We start from the raw sequence: 8,397 nt of genomic DNA on the forward strand, positions 1-8,397 counted from the left end.
GTATCCAATGGAAGAGAATAGATGGCCAGCAGACTGGGTTCGCAGTGTGTTGAGGCGCAGTTACGTTTGAGAGTCATAAACTTCAGTTATATTGTGATCTTCATCTTTGTGATAGCATCTGTGTATCTCTTCTGAGCTTCTCTTATTGAAACGACAAAATAACATGCCAGAATATTGTTTGACTATGGTGGCGTCCTGGGGAAGATATGTGTATGTTGTCAATGAGGGTAAAAAGTGAAACGAATATAATATAAGAAACCAATTTCCAGTAGGCGAACCTGTTACATTAATTGCCCATTCGTGTTGAAGGTTCTGGGGTCATTTTGCTGCATAGTGTTGCTTAGTGATAGTACTCACAGATTGTTTGTCAAAACACCAAACCTCCTGAAATCGATTGGTTATGCTTAGTCACAGTAATGCTAAAGTCTTTGTACTTTGTGACTTCATCTCTACATACAATGTGAAATATTCTATAAATTAAATGGTGGTTCTAGATATATAATCAAGGTAGCCAGTTGAGATGCCAACATGCTTTTTATTCATCCTTCTCTTCAATAAAATCTACTGGTCGAACTGAAAGTTCAGTTGTCCAAATCCTCAAATGCTACACTACTGTTTCTAGCATATGTTAGCACTGTTGTGGCCATGTCAAGGACACACTTGCATCATGTCATCTTAAAGTTTCAGGAAATGTATAATTCTCTTTTCGTATTATTAAAGATTAATCTTATATAGTTCAATCTTGTTTGTGATCTCCTAAGAGACTTATGTCCAGAGAAGTTGTTACGTGGTGCCAAATCTACATGAGGCTTACAAAGGCCACCCAGGAGGGGTCCATGGCTGAAACTAAATAAGGGAAAAAATACGCATGAAAACAATAGAAGGTATGCTAAATAATTAATTTAAGAGATGAGAGATTGCATACAAAGGTGAGTAGCAAGAGATCTGCGAATCAATGAAGCGAATGAGAGCAGCAACGGACTTTTCTGGATTGGCAAACTGAAGAAAGAAAGTTTAAGCATGATAGACCCTGAGTACTTGTTTGTTATGGATGAATACCTCTTGTCACAATATGATACAATACTCACAGATTCATACATAGAAACCCCAAGTGATGGATTATATGAAACATCAACCTAGCCAAGTAACACTTGAAAGCATAATCTTTTTTTTACCCAAAGGGCACAATCTTCGAGTGTGTGGTTTGTACAATGGACTGCGAAAAATATCTTCTGATCTTTCCTTGCTTACTTCCTATCATATGTATTTGATTTGTTGTCCATGTGTTCACTGGCTGGACTACTGAAGCAATGAACTTTTCTAAAGAGGAGAGCCTGCATAACAATGGAGTAGCAAGAGACCTGTCACATTGAGCACCTTTGGATCCGTACACAAGCTGTAAGATTCAAAAGCATAGTCTCGGTGATAGGAAAAAATGGGTGTGGCTGAGAATATGAAGCATCACCTACCAGAGTGGAGGCCGCCAGGCCGGTTCCGAGAGTAGGACGCGGACAGGTCGACGATGATGGCAGTGCAGGCATCCTTTTAAAGACGAAGGCAGCCGCTGCCCAGTTAAATTTAGCACTTTATTCCGCACTTGCAAGGTGATGGGGAGGAAATGAGAGGCGATAAATGCTGCGTTTTTTATGTGCATTTGTGGCTGCCGTTTCAAGGGGGCGAGTGGAAGAGATAGGGGCGGCTGCGCACAGAAGAGAGAGCGGCGGCGGCGAGCGGAAGAGAAGACGAAGGCTGGGCGTCGTACTGCGATTAGTTAGAAAGAAAAAAATGTCGATTTTACATGGGCCAGAGCGAACGACCAAAACTAAGCCGGCCACGGCCTCATTTTTACATGGGCTAGCATCAACGATGGGCAGCTCAAGCTAGCTAGATGGTCACGTCTATTCTAGTTAAAAAAAGCCTAGATGGCACGTATGTGTGAGGTGCAGTTGCAACTTGGGCTGCCGATTATACCGTGCACACGCACGATGGAAGAGCGTGGGACGGGAGCGGTCCATGGTCCGTTCTGTATGTTGGTAATAGGAAGATGACATGGCATCATGCATGTTAAGAATTAGACTCATGTGAATGCTGACGTGGCATGAAGCTGATGTGGACGGTGTGCATGATGAGAGAACAGGGAGAAGTGGGGAGCAACTTCTTAAGAATGGTAGATGTGGACAGACCGCCATATTTTTTTGCCATTGGGCAATCAAGAAAGAGGTGTTTGATACATTCATCATGATCACAGAAGCTACATCTTCTAGATCCTGTCCAGTTGCGTTTTGTCAAATTGGACTTAGTTAGAATGACTTGTTTATGGACAAACCACATAAACACTTTAATTTTTAAAGGCACTTTGACTTTCGAAACATGCTTTGATCGAGGTATAGGGCCAGTGTTGATAATGTCCAAATACATGGATTTAACCGAAAACTCTTCACTCTTGGTTAGTTTCCAGTGCAACTAATCTGGCTGTTGAGTAAGGTAAACATCCATCAATCTTCTCACAAGATGGAGCCAAGCTTCCCAACGGTTTCCCGCTAAAGTCCTCCTGAATTGAATATTGAGAGGGTTGGACTGTAATACTGATGCAGCGGAAGCGTCTCCTCGCTGAACAATATTATAAAGAGAAGGATATTGGATTGCAAGGGGTGTCTCCCCTAACCATATATCCTCCCAGAATCTCGTGGTAGTATCATTTCCAACGATAAATTTTGTCCTGTTGAAGAAGACTGATTTCACTCTCATCAGTCCCTTTCAAAATGGTGAATCAGTCGGTCTGACCATCACCTAGGATAAGGTTTTGGAATATAGATACTTATTACGCAAAATCTGGGCCCATGTGGCATCAGTCTCTACAGATAGCTTATACAACCACTTTGCTGAGAAGACTTCTGTTCTTCACCTCTAAATTTTCAATACCAAGACCCCCTTGGTCTTTGGGCCTACGGATTATATCCCATTATTTAGCGAGTCTGTACTTTCGTTTTAACTCATCGCTCTGCCAGAAGAAGCGCGATCGATAGAAGTCCAGTCTTTTCTGAACTCCAACTGGTACCTCAAAAAAGGACAAGAAAACATTGGCATACTCGTGAGAACCGAATTAATGAGAATTAGTCGGCCTCCATATGACATAAACTTGCCCTTCCAGCAGCTTAGTTTCTTTTCAAATCGATCCTCAATGTACTTTCATTCTTTGTTGGAAAGCTTGCGATGGTGTATTGGTATACCCGAATACGTAAAGGGCAAGGAACCTAATTCACACCCGAACAATTGTTTGTAAGCTTCTTGTTCGTCTTTAGCTCTTCCAAAGCAGAACAATTCACTTTTATGGAAGTTAATCTTTAACCCCGACAACTGTTCGAATAAGCATAAGACAAGCTTCATGTTTCTTGCTTTTGCCAAATCATGCTCCATGAAGATGATAGTATCATCAGCGTACTGTAAGATAGACACTCCTCCGTCCACTAGATGCGAGACGAGCCCGCCTACCTGGCCATTGTCCTTAGCTCTTATTATTAGGACCGTCAACATGTCTACCACTATCTTGAATAGAATAGGTGACATCGGGTCTCCTTGCCTCGGACTCTTGTGTGTTTAAAAATAATGACCTATGTTATCATTCATTTTGATTTCGAAACTTCCTTTTTGCGTGAAAGAATCCACCTGGTTCCTCCAGGATTGACCGAATCCTTTCATCTGCAAGGCCTGCTGAAGAAATGGCCATTTAACCTTATCGTACGCTTTTTCAAAATCCACCTTAAAAATCACCCCATCTAGTTTTTACGTGTGGATTTTATGGAGCGTTTCATGTAGGACCACAACCCCTTCTAGGATCTTTCTGTCCGGCATGAAAGCAGTTTGAGATGGCTGCATCACAGAGTGCGCAATCTGCGTAAGCTTGTTAGTTCCCACCTTGGTGAAATTTTTTAAGCTGACATTAAAAAGACAGATCAGCCTGAACTGCTCAATCCGCACCGCCTCTGTTTTCTTTGGAAGTAACGTAATCGTTCCAAAATTCAAGTGAAATAGCTGCAAATGTCCAAAAAACAAATCATGGAACATCGGAAGCAAATCACCCTTAATGATGTGCCAGCACTTTTTATAAAACTCAGCCAGAAACCCATCCGGCCCGGGAGCTTTATTATTCTTCATTTGCGAAATTGCCTCAAACACCTCTTTCTCCGAAAATGGGGCGGTCAAAATATCGTTCTCAGCTGTTGCAAGTTGAGGGATATCCTCAACCCTGGACTCATCTAAGGACACAAAATTATCCTTAGGTGGCCCAAAAAGCTGCTCATAGTAATTGGTGATATATAGTTTTAGGTTCTCCTGTCCTAAAATCGTCCCCTCATCTTGCTCGAGCTGAAAGATTCTCTTCTTTCAATGCTTGCCATTCGCAATCATATGGAAGAATTGAGTGTTATCGTCCCCTTGGACGACTTTTCGTACTTTAGCTCTTAGTGCCCACTTCAATTCCTCCTCTCAGAGCAATTCTTTCAGTCTCATTTCCGCTTCAAATTTAGTTTCCAGCTCCCTGGAATCTAGAATGGAGGATTCGGCTTTTAATTCGAAGGAATTAATAAGGTCAAGGAGCTTTTCCTTTTCAACCTTATATACCCCGCTCAAATGTTTAGCCCAACCACTGTCTTAGGTGCCTAATCTTATTCTGCCATCTTTCTACATTCGACCTCCCTCCTGAATCTTTAGCCCACTCCCTTGCTATTAGATCCAAAAACCCTTCTCTTTCAAACCATGCTAATTCGAAAGAGAAAATATTTTTATTTCCCACATGAGTTGCCACTCCAGAGTCAACAAGCAATGGGGTATGGTCGGAAATCGCGCGCGACAACGCTTGGACCGTCATCATAGGAAACTTCTGCTCCCATTCGACGCTAGTGAGGACACGACCCAACTTCTCATACATTGGATTTGGTAACGTGTTGGCCCAAGTGAATTTTCTACCGGAAAGCTCGATCTCTCTAAGATCCATGCTTTCAATGATCATATTAAACATAAACGACCATCTGCCGTAAAAGTTATCATTGTTTTTTTCCTCCCATCTTCGAATAATGTTAAAATCGTCCCCAACTAGAATTGGGAGCTGCTCACTACCGCAAACACGAACCAAGTTCGCCAAAAAATCTGGTTTGAGCTCAGGTTGTGCGGCTCCATACACTCCATATTAGGTGCATTAGTAAAAGGTGCAAACCCCGTGGAAGGGTGTAACGGGCAGTCCATCTATAGGTAATACTTCGTTCACATCATACACGTTTGTATCGTCTGTGGTTTTCCCATTATTAGTTTTGAGAGCCTTCTAGAAGGTTCCACCGGTTTTTTATATTTTGGGTTCTCTCTAGTTTCTTCGAGGACGCGTATTGTTCCGATTTTTTGTTTTTTCTTTTCCTTTTTCTTTTTATTTTATGAAATCTAAGAACTTTTTAAAATTCAAAAACTAAGTCAATTTCATGGGCAATTTTGAATTACATGAATTTCAGAAATGTTTATTGGTTCAAGAAAATTACCGATTCAAAATGTTCAAGAATTCAAAAACAATTCAAGGATTTCAAAAAGTGTCCCGAAATTAAAAAATGTGTTCATGAATTTGTAAAAATGCTCAAAAATTTTAAAAATGTTTGTGAATTTGAAAGTATTCATGATTTCAAGAAAAGTTCATGATTTTTAAAATTGTTCATGATTTTTTAAACAAACAAAGATTTTAAAAAAGGTTTGTGACTTTAAAAATATTCACGAGTTTGACAAAAGTTCATGAATTTTGGAAAATTGTTCATGGTTTAAAAAATGTTCATGAACGTACAAAATGTTTACCGGTTTGGAAATTATTTAAGAGTCTAAAATTGTTTTGGATTTCAAAAATATTTGTTACTTTTGTTTATGACTTTTAAAAAAACATGAATTTGAAAATTCTTCATATTTTTTAATGATCACGAATCTAAAGGATAAAAGGCAGGGTTAAAAAGAAAAGAAAGAAAATACGACGGATAGAAGAACATGTAAACCGACTAACACGCTGGTTGCTTACCGCGGTCGGGGCTTCGCGTTTGGTCTCTATCCTCCGACGCACCCAAGGGTTAGGATCCCCGCGCACCAGGGCTATGCATCGCCTATTTATTTTAAAGCTCGTCTAGAGGACGACTGTTAGGATGGTCCGGTACTGTTATGTTGATTTGACTATTTTTTGTTATTTTGCAGTGTTTTTTTATTTCTTCGGGGATTACATTTTCTTTTTTGCTTTTCTTCAGTTTCCTTTGTTTCTTCCTCGATTTTTACATGTTTTCTTCGCTTTTCACTTTGTTCCACTGTTTTATTCAGTTTACTTTCTTTTTTTCCTGTTCTCAATATATGCCTACCTTTTTTCACACATAATGTACATTTTTTATATACGTCAAGAGCATTTTTATACGTCTTCATCATTTTTCAAATACAGGATTAACACTTTTCAAAAAAAAAGTCATGTTTACATTTTTCCTACACATATAGAAAATCTTGTTATACATATTTAACAGTTAATAAATATATGATTAGCATTTTTTAAATATATGTTTTGATGTCAAGTTTTTTCATGCATGTTGTACAATTTTCACATACATATGAGACATTATTTCATACATGTTTAACATTTTTAAAATAAACAATTAAATTATATATATATATATATATATATATATATATATATATATATATTGTTTTAGTTCCACTTTTTCCATATACATTGACCGTGTTTCTTATACATAAGGAACCTTTTTTTATACATGTTTAACATTTTTTAAATAATAATTTAAAATAATTGAAATACAGATTATCATATCTATTCATTCATACACATTGTACATTTTTCGTATATATATAAAAACATTTATTTATATATGTTTAACATTATTCAAAAACATTTTTCACATTTTGTTCAAACACATGCTTTTGAACTTTTTTCGAGTACGTGTTCAACATTTTTCAAATACGCATTGATACATTTTTTTCAAATGCTATCATTTAAAAAATGCACAATATTTTTCTATAGTGTGGTGAGCCTAAGTTCTTCGTGGCATTAATCCATGGGAAAATTGGTCATTAACAAAGATGTTCCAGACAGCTACTCGCCTACTCCAAAGGCGAGGATATGGTAGAAGCCACCGTCTCAAAGAAGCATCGGTGAAGGCCAACGAATGTTGGTCACTTTCATGAGAACGCTACTTCAACCCACTTCCGGAAGGTTGTTCTAACACCTGGATTCCCGATGTATTACGTGAGCACATGAGTGTCATCCTAAAAGAGATCGTGTTGAGGATGAATACTGGTTGCCACTGTAGGGTCAAGCTCCGGCATGGCAATGGGAGACTTTCCATTTATTAAGGGTGGGAAACCCTAGCCGCCGCCCCTCGTCCTCCCTCGTCGACTTCTCCCCCCGCCGCCACCGCACAGCGCCGCCGGGCAAAGACCGGCTGGCGTTGGTGGCGGCGGGGATCTTGCCCCTCTCCTCGCGGTTGGCGTCCGGCGCGGGACGGCGCTGGGCTGGGCGGGGCCCAGCGGCGCGGCGGAGGGCGTGCTGGGTGGCGGCGCCCCTGCCTGGCGGCGGGGCTGCTGCGGCTTGAGGCCTCTCCAACGCGCGGCGGCTGCGGCTTCTCTAGTGGCGGCACGAGTTATCCCGGCGGCGGCTTGGCGGCGTGGCGCGGCGAAGCTCCGGCGATGACTCGGCGGCGGGCTGGAGGGCTTGGCACCGTCCAGTGGTGCTGCCTCCGCGGCGGTTACGGCTTGGGGCCCTGAACCCCGATCCGATCTGGATCTGGTGGTGCCGGGGTCTGGGCCATGGCGGCTGGAGGGGAATCGTCGGGGCTTGTCGGCCTCTAGGCACCATGGGGGTGTCGGCGGCGACGCGTGCCAGGCGTGGTGACACTGCTGGACGTGGTGGTCATCTTCTTCCCGAGATGGCCGGCCAGAGGCTTGGTGATCGGATCTCGTGATCCATCATCTTGTCCCGGCTGCGAGTAGGGGAGACATGGTTGCCGGTGAAAACCGAGCCGATGGCAGGCGATGGCGGCGTTCTCGCCGTTACCTTGATGAAGGCATCGTCGTGTAACTATTGTCGACCCACTCGTGCTGTTCCGGGGGAAACCCTAGGATCTGGTGTTCCAGATCGGACGATGGCGGCACTGCGGTGTCGTTTCTCTCTTGGGAGCATCGTTTGCGGAGCAGCGCTGGAGGTCAGAGGCAGGAGGTGGAGCGGCTTCGTCTTGCACGGAGCTTCGGTGGTGATGTCAAGTCATGCCTGACCGACAGGTGCTACGCCTTGTCATGCCTGGTCGGCAGGTGCTACGCACGACAGATCTTCCAAGGACTTCAAGCTGTGTCGGCTGGTGATACCTGGCAGCATGGCGCTGA

At 42.3% G+C, this 8,397-nt stretch overlaps 1 long non-coding RNA gene across 1 annotated transcript; it reads right to left on the reverse strand.

The window, feature by feature from the left end:
* Positions 1-1,008: 1,008 nt before the first annotated feature.
* LOC123164560 (uncharacterized) lies at positions 1,009-1,712 on the reverse strand. The gene is made up of 2 exons (XR_006482505.1): positions 1,470-1,712; positions 1,009-1,334 (listed from the first exon to the last, which is right to left on the reverse strand). It is a non-coding gene; the product is annotated as an uncharacterized lncRNA (long non-coding RNA).
* Between the last annotated feature and the right edge of the window lie 6,685 nt (positions 1,713-8,397).

This window comes from Triticum aestivum, chromosome 7D (genome assembly GCF_018294505.1).
Source record: "Triticum aestivum cultivar Chinese Spring chromosome 7D, IWGSC CS RefSeq v2.1, whole genome shotgun sequence".
NCBI classification, from domain to species: Eukaryota; Viridiplantae; Streptophyta; class Magnoliopsida; order Poales; family Poaceae; genus Triticum; species Triticum aestivum.